This window comes from Pseudophryne corroboree, chromosome 9, assembly GCF_028390025.1.
Source record: "Pseudophryne corroboree isolate aPseCor3 chromosome 9, aPseCor3.hap2, whole genome shotgun sequence".
NCBI classification, from domain to species: domain Eukaryota; kingdom Metazoa; phylum Chordata; class Amphibia; order Anura; family Myobatrachidae; genus Pseudophryne; species Pseudophryne corroboree.
The window spans coordinates 258,316,178-258,332,482 of record NC_086452.1 but is presented as its reverse complement, the minus strand read 5'-3'; the positions used below and the strand labels follow the sequence as shown (position 1 = coordinate 258,332,482).

The 16,305-nt window shown below is 47.2% G+C and overlaps 1 protein-coding gene across 5 annotated transcripts in view; it reads left to right on the top strand.

Annotated features, from left to right (window-relative positions):
- LOC134957968 (flavin-containing monooxygenase 5-like) overlaps positions 1–16,305 on the top strand; it is a 183,537-nt gene that overhangs the window by 31,411 nt on the left and 135,821 nt on the right. The gene's annotated exons all lie outside the window — the stretch shown is intronic.

The window sequence follows — 16,305 nt, the reverse complement described above, 5'->3', positions numbered from 1 at the left end:
ACCACTGGGAAGGGTTAGGTTTAGGCGGCGAGGGGGGTGGGGGTTTAGGGTCATGCTGCGGGTTAGGGATTAGGGGTAGCATCCTTACTTAGTAGGTATGGGACTCTGAGCATCGGGATGCCACTGTTGGTATACTGACTGCCGGCATCCAAAGCGCTGTGATCCCAATCAATTTTACTTGTGGGAATATCAGGTGTTTCGATAGAGAATACAGGCTAGCCGCAATAAATAATTCGCTTCTGAATTATCACCAGAAATAAAACCACTAATTTTAACCCTGGCTGAATCCTCATCATCATCACTATAACTGATGGCTGGCAGTAATAATATCATCAGCACTTGTGGCTGGTAGTACAACTGTGGTAATAACATTGGCATCACTGGGGGCTGGCAGTACATCGGCAGTAATAATATCAGTCATCACGGGTGGATTATCTATAGATTGCAGTGGTCAGCGCACACAGGTGGGAAATAATGTGTAGAGGGGGAGGAAGGGGGGTGGGTACAGGTTAGGTATGAGGGGGGGGGGTGGGGAATGGGGATGGGACTAAGGGGTGACTAGGAAATACTCCATGGGGGTAATTCTCAGTTGATCGCAGCAGGAAATTTTTTTAGCAGTTGGGCAAAACCATGTGCACTGCAGGGGGGGGGGGGGGAGGGGCAGATGTAACATGTGAAGAGAGTTAGATTTGGGTGGGGTGAGTTCAATCTGCAATCTAAATTGCAGTGTAAAAATAAAGCAGCCAGTATTTACCCTGCACAGAAACAAAATAACCCACCCAAATCTAATTTTCTGCACATGTTATATCTGCCTCCCCTGCAGTGCACATGGTTTTACCCAATTGCTAACAAAGTTCCTGCTGCGATCAACTCAGAATTACCCCCCATATCAGGTATTCACAAACTGTGTGGATGGTATGCTTCTATAGAACATCATGACAACATGGTCTTTATAACTGATGTCAATCATTTATTGTTGGAGGTATAGACTAAAAAGTCTAATGTTCAAATACTTAAAATCGTATGGTCCTGCAGACTCCCTTTTGATGTATAATACTTTTTGGGTGTATTGGTTTCACAAGGGTCCCTCTGCGGGGAAAAATGTCATGTGAACCTTTAGGGAACACCTGATGTACCTTGTTCCTGGATTTGTATTTAGGGTAAATGTACATGTGAGTGCTATGGCACTTGTGGGTATTTGTATTGCGGTGTCCCGCTATGATACTCTTTCTGTCTGTATAGCATACTTGCCTACCTGACCCTCCCCATGAGGGAGAAAATGCTCTGTTCCTGGACTTTCCTGGTAATGTATGATTGCCATCTCCTGTGGTGAAACACCTTTCTTATCAATTAACTAGCTCACCACAGGTGATGGCAATCATACATTACCAGTAAAGTCCAGGAACAGAGCATTTTCTCCCTCATGGAGAGGGTCAGGTAGGCAAGTATGCTGTATAGTTGATGGTGGTCTGCCAGTATGGGAACCAGGGTACGGGCTTATTATACTCACCACCGGGGGTGCGTTCGGCGCACATGTACTGGCTCCGCTTTCGTCCCTGTTCCCTCTGGTGTCCCGATCATCTGCTTGGTGAGTCTGAGTCCAGTCCCTGCTTCAATGCGGCAGCCGCTGGTTTCCTTGAGTCCTTCACTGCTGCTTCCGGAGCTCTATTGTCTTCTGCTTCACGGGCTTTCTCTCTCTCTCGTCAGGGAGAGAGAAGGTGGCGTTTTGAAGTGTAAATGTTCTTTCTGTCAGTGTGCGATGGTCCAACGCGTTTAAGCAACTTGGTGCCTTTTATCTTGGAATGGCATGGGTGGCTGACAGTGCATCAGTAGTAACAATGTCATCATCACTGGTGGCTGACAGTTCAACATCAGTAATATCATCATTGTCATCTTCACTGGTGGTTGGCAGTGCAATAATGGGAATATAATCATTGCCATCATCACTGGTAGATAGTAGTGCAACAGCAGTAATAATATTATTATTATCATCAGCAGCAGCAGTAATTTAATCATCATCAGCAGTAATTTAATCATCAGCAGTAATATAATCATCAATATCAACATCAGTAATATAATCATCAGTAATCAGCAGCAATATAATCATCAGTGCAATATCATAATAATCATCAGCAGCAATATAATCATCATCATCATCATCATCATCATCAGTAATATAATCACCGGTGGCTGGCAGTGCATCAGCAGTTATATAATCATTGCCATCATCACTGGTGGTTGGCAATAAATATCAGGAATATAATAATTGTATCATCACTGGTAGCTAGTAGCACAACATCCGCAATTATATAATTGTCATAATCGCCAGACAGCCTGTCCGTGCCCTAATCATAGCGGTGTGGCCATAACCTTCTTAAATGTAACATTCCTTTACCTGGGTTTTCTGGTTAATGGTGTGTGTTTAAACGCTTCCGCTTTGCAATGCTTCTCACCTTGTACTTCTCTTGGTATTAGTGCCTTCACCCGAGTCTTGACATGAGGTGCTCTTCTGGGGAATGTTCAATTTCAGGAACACCAGAGGGAGATTCGGGAAATCCCTGCCCACCACGTCCTTAGACCGCCCCCACTACAGGAATAATATCACACAGATATGTTGCAAAAGCCACCCTGGCACATTTATTAAAGGGTCTGGAATAGCAATTGCTTTTTATGCATTTATATACAAGGTACTATAGTAAGTTCAATAAAAAAGGACATACTGTATACTAAATAGGCATAGAAACATATTGAACAGTCAGTAATGTACACACATCTAAAGGGTGTACTGCATAATGCAATAATAAGAAAAAAATGAACATAACGGATGAATCTGCTCTCTCCTACAGTATCCGTCCCTTCCTTAACCTTCCTTTTGTATACAAATAACACCCAGGCCTTTGCAATCACTGACTGGGTAATGACAACTTAACCAGCAGTATGACAAAGAATTTTACACATACCACACCCAGCATTAAACAATACATCCCCCATTATAGTGCACTGTTATTTCAGAGTTCACAAATTATCTTCTGCATACTATGGCTTGGAGAAAACTGTACTCTAAGGGTTCCAATTGACATTTTCAGCAACACTGGTACTTGTAGTTCCACAAACTGATTCGTGATGAAATCACACACTTTGTTAGCTAATAATTGTCAGTCTTTAGAAAGAAACCTAACACTGTAAACTGCTACTTATCTCACACTCCTCCAAAGTGTGCATCCCTCTGCAAACTTTCCACCCCAGGGGTCGAAAAGGAAGGTTTGAAATGTGTTATCTTCTTTAGGCTACTTAAATCCATCAGACTGGGGTTCACCCTCTCAGCGGGTCTCCCTCTGTACAGACACTTTGATTTCTTCCCCAGTATCCTCCAGTTGTAGTCAGCTGCATCTTAGCTATATTAAACACATGACCTCCTCATCCTCGTCTTTTCCCCGCCCCCGACAGCCTCTGCGTGTCTCTCTGTATATCCTCTGAAACCCCAGGCCGTCTGGGAGATGTAGTCTGTAAACACAAAATGGCCGGTGTCCAATTTCACATCTGCTGCCAGTCATAAGCGCCAGGTGCTAAATTTATGAAAAAAAAAACATAAAAATATATTGTATATACGCCACAGAGTGTCGCCAAACCACGTTTGGGGGGGAGGGGGGGGGGGGTTGTGCGTCCCTCAGTCAGGGACAGATCCAGAGGGAGGGCAGCGGTCACCTTTCATCCACCACAGCCCAGCATAGAGCAGTGTGCTGGGCTGGGAAGAGATGCTGCATGCTGACAGTTAAGGTGTGGGGGGTGGGCATGCAGACCCGCTCCACATTGGGCACCTCCAACAGGCCTGGGTGATTAGTACCTGCTCCACCCTCCACACCCTTGTAGTCACTGATAATCACCGGTGGCAAGTAATGCAGAAGCAGTAGGAGTATCGTCATCACTGCCGGTTAGATAATAACATCCCCATCATGACTATGGCTGCAATAGCAGTAATAATATAATTATTATTAGTGATTGGCAATGCAGTAGCAGTAATCTCATTGCCATTTTTGTTTAAAAAAAACAAACGAACAAACAAACATTTGCTATATAAGAAGGTTTAAAAAAAAAATGTGTGTTGGGTGCAATTTAGAACACGATGTTCAGTTACAAATTAGGAAAGACTAGGCTAAGATGATTAGTGGTGTACCAACAAATGTAAGCTGTACCCTTTTTTTATTTATTTTTTATTTGGTTCTTCGTAACCTTATAGGTGGTCCGGGAAGTTTCGTGTCCATATTTATTGATTACTCTAGCATACGTAGCCTTATAAACCACTTGTCTGGTGTGTCTGCATCAGATGTGACCAATCAAACACCCACTGTGCAATTGCTGGAAAATCTTTCAGCAACTTCCCCTCTTAGAGGGACCTCCTGGCCTTTTGTTTCCTAGGGGGACATGTACTAAGCAGTGATAAAAGTGGAGAAGTAAGCCAGTGGAGACGTTGCCCATGACAACCAATCAGCATTGACGTAACAGTAATAATTTGCATACTATAAAAGAATACAGAGCAGCTGATTGGTCGCCAAAGGCAACTTCTCCACTGGCTTACTTCTCTACTTTTATTACTGCTTAGTACATGTCCACCCTAGTTCCCTCCCCCAATGCCTGCTGTGCTGCCAATCACTGCTGATCAGGCAGCCCCCGACCAGTGGCTACAAAGATTAGCAGCTGCTGGGGAAATGCATTAGAAGCAACCTTAACCTTGCTGTGTACACCAGGAGGCTGCAGAGAGAAGCAGCTGCTACTGAAAATGTGAGTTTGCGATGGTCCAATCATTGATGGTCTGATGTCTGTCATTGATGTTTCCAGAAAAACGTTAACTTTTTTTTTTTTTTTTTTTGTTTTTTTTTTTTTTTGATGCACGTATAGAACTGCCATTGATTAGAGCTTATGGGGCATATTCATCAATATGCCCTTAAAACACCATCATAATTTTGGATCTATCTAGCTGTGGGTTGCAGCAGCAAATACAATGGTAAGGGAACGATTCTGTATCACACTCATGCAAGGACAGCTGCTCAGAGAAGCAGATGTCCTTGCCATGTTTAACACTGTAAATGTAATAGCTAATTGCTATTAACTTCTGGGGAAGCTGCTGATCACTGATATAGGCAGGAGAAACACATAAAGGACTCATTTCTGTAGCTCCAGGTGGTGTTTGCCACTCCTTGTCCAGGACCACAAACAGGAATCACTGCTCAGAAAATAAGGCCAGCATTATCTACAGATGAGAACCACGTTAAGGCACCTCACTGCACATCCTGATCTTAGTGGGTTCTACCGTTTCCTACTTTGAAGCACCCCAGGGCTGCCTTTTAACACTGTGAGCCTTCATTTGTGCTGTGGATGGACTACAGCAGATATTTCTATTTGCTTTTGTTCAGTGAATGTGCATGGAGCCATGGACACTGCCACCGCTGAGATTGCTAACAGTGCCAGTCAGCTGGCACTCTCGCCCAGCACTGGGAGACTGACAGAGCTGCGATTGATGGGTATCTGTCCTCTTACTAATGCCTTATATATGCTGGGAGGTAGATACTGCTATTGCCCAGCATTAAGAAAGTGTCAGCCCTGCTCTGTCATTGTTGCTGCATTTCAGCTGTGATCACGGCAGATACTGACTGTTACTAACAGTGTAATTTAATCCTTTTTACCTGTGAAAGACTTAAACTTTTTACAGTCCTATATATTTTATTTGTGACATTTACACATAATCATTTAGAGATCCTGATCTCATTTGGCCTTATCCAGGTCAGCAACTAAGTGTAGCACTTCTAGACTATTACACATAGGGGGTCATTCTGACCCGATCGCACACTGCAGTTTATCGCAGCGGTGCGATCGGGTCAGAACTGCTCATGCGCCGGGGTGTAAGAGGTGCGGTGGTGCGTGTGGTGGTGCCTGCTGTCGTGCAGGTGTAGTTTCGGTACTCACCAGGCGCCGCTCTCTCTCACCTTCAGGTACCGGAACCTTCAACGGACCTGGCAATCTTCAATCGGATCCGGACACGATGACCTAGGAGGAAGGAGATTGCTAAGTGCCGTCCTCCTGACTGTGGACCGAACCGCCCTCCGGAGCCGAGGAAAATAGTGCTTTCGGGCTAGGTGAGGGTCATCCCAGGCGTCCGCCTCAGAGCCCGAATTTCACCTATTGGCACTCTCGCACCAGGTGGAAATTCTACATTGCACCGGCGTGCAAGGTTCACCGTTCGCCCTGAAGGAAGGGAGACAGATAGGGACACACAGACAGATGTTACTCACCGTCCTACGTCTTGTACTCCGATCTTCTCCACTTAAAGGTCCCTGTAAGGAGGCAAAGAGAGAAACAGCCGTGCAGGGCCTAACTCTAATCTAGTGTGCGTCTGCTACACTAGCTGCATAACAAAGCCCTCAAACTGGCTCAAGTGTAAGTGTAAGTGGTGCAACACAAACTATGCACAAACTCTAAAACAACATTTTGCCCTGCACGGTAACAACACACACATCAGAGTACATCATCAAACGGTGCTGTCCCTTTAAATCCCTACCTACCACTGGAAGGGGGTGGGCGCCACACAGCCTGCCCACCTCCTGTACACTTCCGGGGGCTCAGGTCAAGCGGACCTGCCTACCTAACACCTCGGGGTGGCCTGGGCCTAGTGCCCAGTGCCACCTTTATTCACCTCGGGGCACTTATTCACTGGGCCTAGCGCCCCCTGACTGCACACAGGCCGGAGGCCTGACTTCACCCACGGGCCTAGTGCCCGCCTAACTCGTCACTCGTGGGTGACCTGGGCCTGGTGCCCAGGGTCACCTTATGTTACCCTAATTGGCCAAAGTACACTAGGGCCTAATGCCCTCTAATGTCCCCACAGGCCTATTGCCTGGATTGCCCCCGGGCCTAGTGCCCGCCTACTACGCCCAAACCACCGACTCAGATGGTGACCCCCAAACTCCTATCTGCGCAACAGGCCTAGTGCCTGAATTGTGCCCCCGGGCCAAATGCCCGTCCCTGGTGGTCTAGGGAGGAAAAGGGAGGGGGTGAAAGTTGCCTCACCTGATCCAGGGATCTCCGGCGCCCTCTTCTGCCGCTGACCCGTCCTGGCCAGCGGCGCCGCCTCCGCTCCTCAGCGTCCAGCCGCCGCTGGACATCTTCCTCCTGCAGGCCGACGTCTTCTGGCCTCTTCAGCGGCCACCGGAGCTCCTCTTCACACGGCCGTCTTCTCCTCCTCGCGGCGTCTTCTTCCGCGCGCGCGGTCTCTTCGGCTCCCGCCCGGCGTCTGACGTTAGACGCCGGGGCCTATGACGCGGCGAGCGCCGATTGGCTCACCGCGCCCGTCTCCGATTCGCCGCCGCTCCGGGAGCCGCGATTGGCTCCCGGGGGGCGCCAACATTTGAAAGCCTCCGCAGCTGACAGCCTGGTGCAGGGAAACATCCGATCCCTGCACCAGACACCCGCCGCCGCCACACACTGACAAGTGCTGGGTACAGACAAACTGCCCCAGCGCTGCCCACAGCCAGGAACTGCAGGGGATGCAGATCCCCCTGCACCCTGCCGGTCCGATGTGCCCTGGGACACGGGGCACATCTCCACAGGGGCATGCCAGACTACCGAAGGTCGTCGCTGCAGTACGATTGCCTCTGCCCGATTGACAGGCATGGGCGGGGGGACACGAAACTGCAGTGTTTAGCCGCCGTTTCATGGGCACGGTCTGGCCAACGTAGGTGTGGCTGGACCATGCGGGGGGCGGGCCGCAGCGGCTGCGTGACATCACACGCAGCCGCTGCGGGCCGGGGAATGACGAGTAGCTCCCGGCCAGCACGCTAAAGCTGCGCTGGCCAGGAGCTGCTCCTAAAGTGCAAAAGCATTCTTTTGCACTTCTGCTGGGGGGGCCGGCACTGACATGTGGGGTGGGATAGCCCTGTGCTGGGCGTCCCCCCGCATGTCTATGGACATGATCATAGCCCTGCAAAATTTTGCAGGGCTACGATCAACTCTGAACGACCCCCAAAGTCATTTGGAGAAATTGCCACTTGGAAAGCATGGATCAATTTCTAACCCTAGTGGTTACCAAGGGCCACAACTGCTATTAACCTGTTTTATATAGTGTATACTGTATGTGAGTACGCCTAGCCGGAATAGGCCCTCACTACTTATAAACTCTGAACATTATTCATTGGTCTCACAGAGATGATTACAAAATCCTGTGTGCATGTTGCAAATTCTTTCAACAAACTTCTCACAGGCACTATCATTTGAATTTCTATAAAGTGAAACTGTTTTAACTAATGTCACTATATCTTCTGAAGTCTGGCAGACTAATATATTGATACAGTATCAGGAGGCACTAGAGCTCACTTATTGAATAACTATTTGGAACTGTAGAGAATTCTTGTGTTTTTATGAATACATTTCATTTATTGTGTACCTATTGTATTTGTGCAATTAAATTCAATATATTATAATCTTCCAGCACTACCATTTTCTCTCTCTCTCTCTCTCTCTCTCTCTCTCTCTCTCTCTCTCTCTCTCTCTCTCTCTCTCTCTCTCTCTCTCTCTCTCCCCCCCCCTCATTTGGTGAGCAGCATTTAGATTAATTACGCTAATTGGCACAAACCCAGAAGCGCCTGATATCTTTGTTGATTTGCCTATGGGGCATATGTATCAATAAGCACTTAACTGACATGGTCAGATCACGCGCGAACGCACCATGTTCAGAAAAGCAGTTGTCCTTGCCATACCTAACACAGAGAATTTAATAGCTAATTACAATTAACTTATGGGGAAGCCGACGATCATTGATATAGGAGGAGAAACACGCCAAGAACTCATTTCTATAGCTCCAGCCGGTGTTTGCCACTATTTGACCGGGAACAATAAACAGGAATCACTGCTCAAAAACTCCAGACAAGGCTGCAGATTTTGGACTACACCAGCAGCCGGGAGGAAGAGTTGCTGCCTTATTTGTGGATTCAGGAGAACAGAGGGTATTTGCCTGTTTATAAGTACCTTGATATTCCAAACTAATTTCTTGGCCAGGAACAAATGATATACTCTTACATCCATCAAGCATGACTGCTTCTGCATACACAGTAAGCTTCTTCTAATAAATTTCATATTGTCTGGTTAACAGTAAAGCCTGCCCTGGAATCTACTACTGCATAAAAGCTAATAATACTATAAGCTTCTGAACAAGATCTAACGGGTATGATGCAATATCCATCCTGGCATTCGGAATGCCAGCAGTCACATGACTTACCCGCCATCCCAAACCCGAGAATGCTGACCCGTAACCCTCCCTCCCTACCCTAACCTAACCCTCCTCTGGTGGTGGCTAGGGCTAAATCTAGGGGGTGGTGGATAGGGCTAAATTTTAGGGGGTGGCAGCTACGGCTAACCACTGCCCTAATTCTACCACCCCCTGGGCACTAACACCAATACCCGCAGAGATACTTACCTTCAGGATGTCGGCAGTCAGCGTCCTGGCGCCGATTTCCTGAGTGGTGTCTTGATTCTGGCATCTGTCACACGACCACCGGCATCCCGCCTGTCAGGATGCCAAATGCATCCCGATCTAACAGCATCTCATTGCTTGGTTACTAATGCTGCATTCACACTGCAAATGCCGGATCCTACCCGGTAAGACAAACGTGTACTTACCGGGTGGGATCCGGCATTTGCACTCCGCTGCTGGCTTTCCGACCCGGCAATATACCGGGTCGGTTGCCATAACAACGGAGCGCGCAGCAGGGGTGGAGGCGGTGTCGGGAGATGAGCTCATCTCCAACGCCGCCTCTCCCTATCTTGTGAATGGGAACCGTGTCGCATCGACACGGCTACCATTCACACCGCACCTGACCCGGTAATCAACCCGGGTAAAACCCTTCCTTCTTTTTTACCGGGTTGATTTACCGGGTCAGGCGACCCGCTAAATCGGCCAGTGTGCTTTCACATCGCACACTGACCCGGTTCGACACGGCAATATGCCGTGTCGGTACCGGGTTATTTGTGCGATGTGAAAGGGGTATAACAAACAGTGGATTTGTGCACACAATTAATTACTAACAAATGTTTATGCTGGAATATTCAGTGGCTTTTTTTAGGAGTATACATACTGTACTTTTATTTAGTATTTTTTATATACAGTATTTCAAATGTGATTAATACCAGCCAGTGTTTATGTGATACTATTGATATGTATTATTATTTTTACTTTCTTTTATTAGTTAATTAAATATCATCTGCTCACCAGTGCTGTCTTGCTATTTTTATATTTGTGGTATTTAAGGGTTGCGTACTCCCTGATTAGACAGCTGCACGCGAATTAAGTGTTTATATTTGGACCTCAGCAAGTCTTTATCTGCCTTTTTGACAAGAAGTTGTATCTGTAGTTACAATTGTAGAGGACATTATCTGGGATGATTACTCCAAGGAACTCTGCTATTTTTGGGTCAAAAACTATGGGGGTAATTCCAAGTTGATCGCAGCAGGAAATTTTTTAGCAGTTGGGCAAAACCATGTGCACTGCAGGGGAGGCAGATATAACATGTGCAGATAGAGTTAGATTTGGGTGTGGTGTGTTTAATCTGCAATCTAAATTGCAGTGTAAAAATAAAGCAGCCAGTATTTTATTTACCCTGCGCAGAAACAAATAACCCACCAAATCTAACTCTCTCTGCACATGTTATATCTGCCTCACCTGCAGTGCACATGGTTTTGCCCAACTGCTAAAAAATTTCCTGCTGCGATCAACTTGGAATTACCCCCTATGTATTTCTCTCCCTTGGTGGTATGTACAGTATTTTGCATTCTGATTGTTTCCTGCAATACATATGGCTTTCCGTGCATATTAAAAAGGTCCTCTACACCATGAGGTATAAACAAGCTGTGCGTGCTCAGTAATATTGGCACAGCATATTACAGCATAGTATATTGGCTTAATGACCATTTGCTTTTAAAAAGTGGACTGTGGGTTATATTCAAAGATGGACACAAATGCCTTTTTGCAGCTGCGAATCTAGTACACAGCAGCTGTGCGAAAATATACAGTGGTCACAGCTGCTTAGATTTGAGTTTCCTCACAGTATTGTTCACCGGCAACAGAGCAGTGGCACAAACACACAGCAGTTGCTTTAAAAGAAACATTGTGGCACAGCAGTGGTAGACAGCATGGCAACTTCATAAACTACTGCATACGACCCCATAGAAAGAATGTTTTCAAAAGTAGAGGCACCAGGTGAAAGGAAATGGAGATGTAGTGGCAGGCAGGTACAGTTGATTGTCAAATTTGATTAATTTAGAGAATTAAATAAATCCTGTTGTGCAGTAACTGACAAGCCAAAAGGACATAACAGAATATCATTTAATGGCTAAGGATTCCTGACGGGTTAAAATAGAAGCCAAGAAAATGAATGGTACTGCAGAGCTACAAACTCCAAATCACAAAACAAAAACAATTTCTCAGGCACTATTAAATTCTATCAAACACTTCAGATCTGGAGATAAATATACATATATTTCTGCTGCTACCTTTTCATTCATTCTGGATTAACTTGAACAAGAATAGTAGAAAAGATATAGTGGAATAAACCACCTTAAGGAGCACATTTAAATATCAACCATCATACAATATATCAAGGATATCAAATTTATTAAAAACACGAGCATAAATAAAATCACTGTACACTCGCACACATATAATATTACCACTGCTTGTCACCGATCCTTTAAACTGTAATAGTCCTTAGTTGGAATTATTCGGACAGAGCTTCCAGGTATTATGTGAATTGGGTCTTCTATCTATCCTTTTTAATTTTTAAATGAAAGTTTTCCTTTTTTTTTTTTTTCCCCCCCTCTTACGTCCTAGAGGATACTGGGGTCCATATTAGTACCATGGGGTATAGATGGGTCCACCAGGAGCCATGGGCACTTTAAGAGTTTGATAGTGTGAGCTGGCTCCTCCCTCTATGCCCCTCCTATCAGACTCAGTTTAGAAAATGTGCCCGGTGGAGCCGGTCACTGCTAGGGGAGCTTCTAGAGTTTCTCGTGTGTGTGTGTGTGTGTGTGTGTGTGTGTGTGGTTTTTTTTTTTTTTAAAGAGTAATTAGGCACAGGGAGGCTGCTGGGACTTGGGGGGAGGGGGGGGGGGGGGAGAAGAGGAGGAGGAGGAGTGGTGTCCAACCCTCTGAGGTTAATGGCCACTATCTCTGCTGACAGGACATTAAGCTCCTGAGGGTGATGATCGTTAGCCCTCGAGGCGACCGCTCACTCCCGCAGCATGCCGCCACCCTCTAACAGAGCCAGAAGATCGCAGTGGTGAGTGTGTCACTGGTGACCCGACAAGCGGGGAGCCGGTTTGAATGGCGGCAACAGGGTGGGAGCACAGTTCTGACATTGCGCTCTGGACAGGCTCAGAGGTACTCCAGTGCGGCGCTGTGAGGGGCGCCCTGGGCCAGCCAATACCCTTGAAAAACTGGTCACTCAGGCTATCGGGGACTTCGGTACCGCTGCTAGCGCCATTACCTCAGGCCAGTATAAAGATTCAAAGTTGGGGAAGACGCGTCATGTTTAAGGGTGGAGTTTCTTCTCAGAGCGGACCCAGCAGCTCACCAGCGCCATTTTCTCCCTGCAGATCCACACCAAGAGATGCTGACATGGAGCACTGCCCCTCCACATAGCTCCAGCTAGCCTATGCTGTACCAGGGTGTTGTAGAAGGGTGGGTGGGGGGGGGGGGGGGGGGGACTGTATATAACTGTGTAGTCTGTTAAGGGTGCACAGTCGGCATCAGGCAGTTATTTCATAACTGCCTACTGGGGTACTGTGTGTGCTGGCTCCATTAACTCTGTTTCTCTGAAGGTACTGGGGGGAAACTGTGTGACATTTTCCTGTATGTGTATGTGTGTGTGTATGCAAATTTCTCACATAACAATGTCCAGGGACTCTGGGGTCTATTTACTAAGCCTTGGATAGAGATAAAGTGGATGGAGATAAAGTACCAGCCAATTAGCTCCTAACTACCATGTCACAGGCTGGGTTTGAAAAATAACAGTTAGGAGCTGGTTGGCTGGTACTTTATCTCCGTCCACTTTATCTCCACCAAAGGCTTAGTAAATAGACCCCTCTGTGTCTTGTGCGGCAGAATTTGTATCTTCTCCAGAGGGACCCATTTCCTGTACTCAGGGATGTAATCTCATGTGTAATAAAAACAGGGGGTCCCCTTGGCTAAAATAGCCCTCACAAATGGTTGATGGCATAGGAGCCCAAAGAATAACATGGTCTGTGCTTTAGATGATCCTGCCAACTGTGACAGGGAAAGATTGGCACCACTGCCATCTATTTTTATTCCCCTTTGCTCGGTAACACAAAAACTCGGGAATTTAGGCCTCTCACTGATTGGCCCCCCCAGGTTGCAGGGAAAATTCACCCCGAGGTGGGCTGTTGCCGGGGCTGAGGAGCCAGTGATAAGTGAGGACGGGGGTGGTCCAAGGAGGGGGACCCCTTTAAAAGAAGCGACTGAACGCGGGAAGAGGAGCTGCTGCCCGCAGAATGATAGAGGGAGTAAACCCTGTAAAAGAAGAAGAGGATCGCTCACCGTGAGGATCGTGGAGACTGCCCTGCGGAGGAGTGGGGAGACTGGTCTGCTGTCCCGGAGGCGCGCCGTGGAGGAAGAGGAGGGACGGCACACCGAAGAAGATCGTGGACCTGGAGAGCCCTTCTGCCCGACTCTACCTGTGTACTGGCATCGTGACGGACCGGGACCTCTCAGGAGAGTAGTGCTACCCACGCCATTGCCTGTGCGAGGACGAGAGGGCCCTTTAAAGATGTGAGAGGACGGGGACCCCGGGGAGTAAGTGGCTGCTCTGAAGAAGAGAAGACTGCAGACCACACCATCGTCGCAACCAGAGCAGTTGGAAGAGTTACTGAAGTGGCAGTCGGAGGATTGGGCACCTTGACGAACAACCCCTGGAAGCAAGCCCACCGAAGGACCCCGGAGAGAAGGACTGCACGGACCAGTGGCTGCGGGAGGACGAAGACTCCCTGGGCATCGCGACTGGAGAAGATCCGTCAGCAGACTTTTACAACGGTGCATCCCCGGAGCGGTGCTCAGCAACAGGCAGGTCACAGGGGGTGGGTTCCCCTGCTCAGAGGTGTGGCCCCATCTGGGAATTGTTAATAGAGAGGTAGGCTTCCCTTATCCTGATTCCCCGCCGCAATAAGCAGGGGAGGTAGCCTCTCCTCTAGTTGCAGCAGCCTGATATAACCCTGAAAATTGTAGAACATACGGTTCAGTAATACATGTGCTTTGAAAATGTGGTACCTATGGGTTACGCTGCGCCATTGAACTGAAGTAAAATTGTATTTTAGATTGTTTTATGGAGTGCTCATGCTCGGTTATTGCACTGGTCTGCTATTTCACCACCGTGTTATGCAAGCTCCGCCCACCAGTGCTTATTCAGGTTAATACTGCTGTGTGCTGTTATTTATTCCAAAGGCGGGCGATTGGTGACTGTGTTATATAGAGACGCCCACTAGTGCTTATTTAAGTCTAATACTGCTTTGTGCTATATAGAGACGCCAACTTGCTCACCTGTTTCCGCAATATACCTGCTTTATTGCAACACTGGTTATACGAGACTGTGCTATATAGAGACGACAGCTTGCTCACCTGTTCCCGCAATATACCGACTTTATCGTTACTGCTGGCTATAAGAAGTTGAGAAATGTTTAGAATTAAATTGCAAGTGGGTTGGTGAGTTTACAAACAAGGTAAGTAAGATGGTGTATCTTACTTACCATGTTTGTAAACTCACCAGCCCACTTGCAATTTCATTTTAATTCATTTTGATTAAGTGGCAGGTCAGCCAAATACGGCGGTAAGGGGGTATCACCTGCTCATTAGCCAAGGGAGATAATTCATTGTGCTAATTCTGTGTTTGTTATAATATTTCCGTGAATCCTTTTAATTTTGTCAATACAATAAAATTGTGTTGTATGCATTACGTGCCAGTCTGTGTCTGCTTCACAAAGGGAATCGCACGCTTGCCTCCCTGTCACGGGGTGCTGGTAGCAGCAAGGTACCGGAAGACCGTCAGCTGGAAATAGGGACATCAGTACACCCGCGGACTGGGGGATTACACATGTCTCAGCCCTCTGAATCTGAGCCACATTGGCTGGCTTCCATTAAGGGACTGTTATCCCAGATTTCTTCAAGGGTAGCCCATAATGAGACTGAAACACAGGTTTTAAGAAAATCTGTGGAGGTTTTGTCTGGTTCTGTCCCCACTACCTCATCAAGATCCCCAGGTATATACCCGAAGAAATGTGTCCTTGCCCAGATTACGCAAGGTGACATGGATACTGACTGACACGGCAGGCGTTGATGGGGATATGTGGGGGAGGGGGAGGTATGGCTTCCCTTGCTAAAGGGGTACAGCTCAGGATTGAGGCTATTAGGGATGTTTTACACATTACTGAACAGCCCCCTGAACAGGTTGAGGAGGCTTTTTTCACAGACCACAATAAGCCCCCTTAACTTTCCCTACATCTAAAGAATTGAACGCATTATTTGAAAAATCCTGGGAAAACCTGGAGAAAAAATTCCAGATCACAAAGAGGGTTCTTGTCACTTTTCCCTTCCCTGAGGAGGATAGGAAAAAGTGGGAAAGCCCACCTATAGTGGATGTCTCTGTCAAAAAAGGTGGTTTTACCTGTAGCTGAGTCTACTGCGTTGAAAGAACTGGCAGACTGCAAGATTGGGACTACGCTCATATTCATATACACTGCTTCAGGCGTGGTGTTAAGGCCTACTATTGCCTGGGCATGGATTTCTAAAGCCATAGTAAAGTGGTCAGGCGCATTGCTTGAGGAATTAGATACTATGGCTAGAAGTGACATTGAAATGTTTTTACATAACATACAGGATTCTGCGGCGTTCATGGTGGATGCCATGAAGGACCTGGGTAATCTGACTGCAAGGACATCGTCCATGGCTGTCTCAGCACGTAGGGGACTCTGGCTACGCCAATGGTCTGCCGACGCGGAATCTAGAAGTGTGGACCCTTCACAGGTCAGGCTTTATTTGGGGAAAAATTGGATGCTTGGATCTCCACGGCAACCGCTGGTAAGTCAACCTTTCTTCCCTCAGCCACTCAGACGATGAAGAAACCCTTTTCTACGTCCACAAAGCAGTCCTTTCGGACCGCAAAGGCTGGAAAATCCAAGCCTCCTACCACTTTCTTCAGAGGTGGTCGAGCAAAATAAAAAAAAAAACCTGCACCTGCAGGTTCCCAGGAACAGAAG